This window comes from Fulmarus glacialis, unplaced genomic scaffold, assembly GCF_000690835.1.
Source record: "Fulmarus glacialis isolate BGI_N327 unplaced genomic scaffold, ASM69083v1 scaffold17815, whole genome shotgun sequence".
NCBI classification, from domain to species: Eukaryota; Metazoa; Chordata; class Aves; order Procellariiformes; family Procellariidae; genus Fulmarus; species Fulmarus glacialis.
The window spans coordinates 1-208 of record NW_009215136.1 but is presented as its reverse complement, the minus strand read 5'-3'; positions in this window follow the sequence as shown (position 1 = coordinate 208).

Here is a 208-nt window from a genome sequence, read left to right as displayed (position 1 = left end):
GCGGGAGGAAGAGGGAGAGGCAGCCGAGCGGGGCCAGAAGGAGAAAGGAGCTGTGTGGGGTCGGCCACAGAGAGCAAGGCTTCTTCTGCTGGTATGCCAGCAATCTGGCTGCGGGGCAGCTGTCCTCCCGGGCATGCAAGGCAGGCTGCTTGCCCCTCTCCCTAGCACAGCCAGGACACGGCATGGGAGGAGCTCCTTCCCTCCTGGC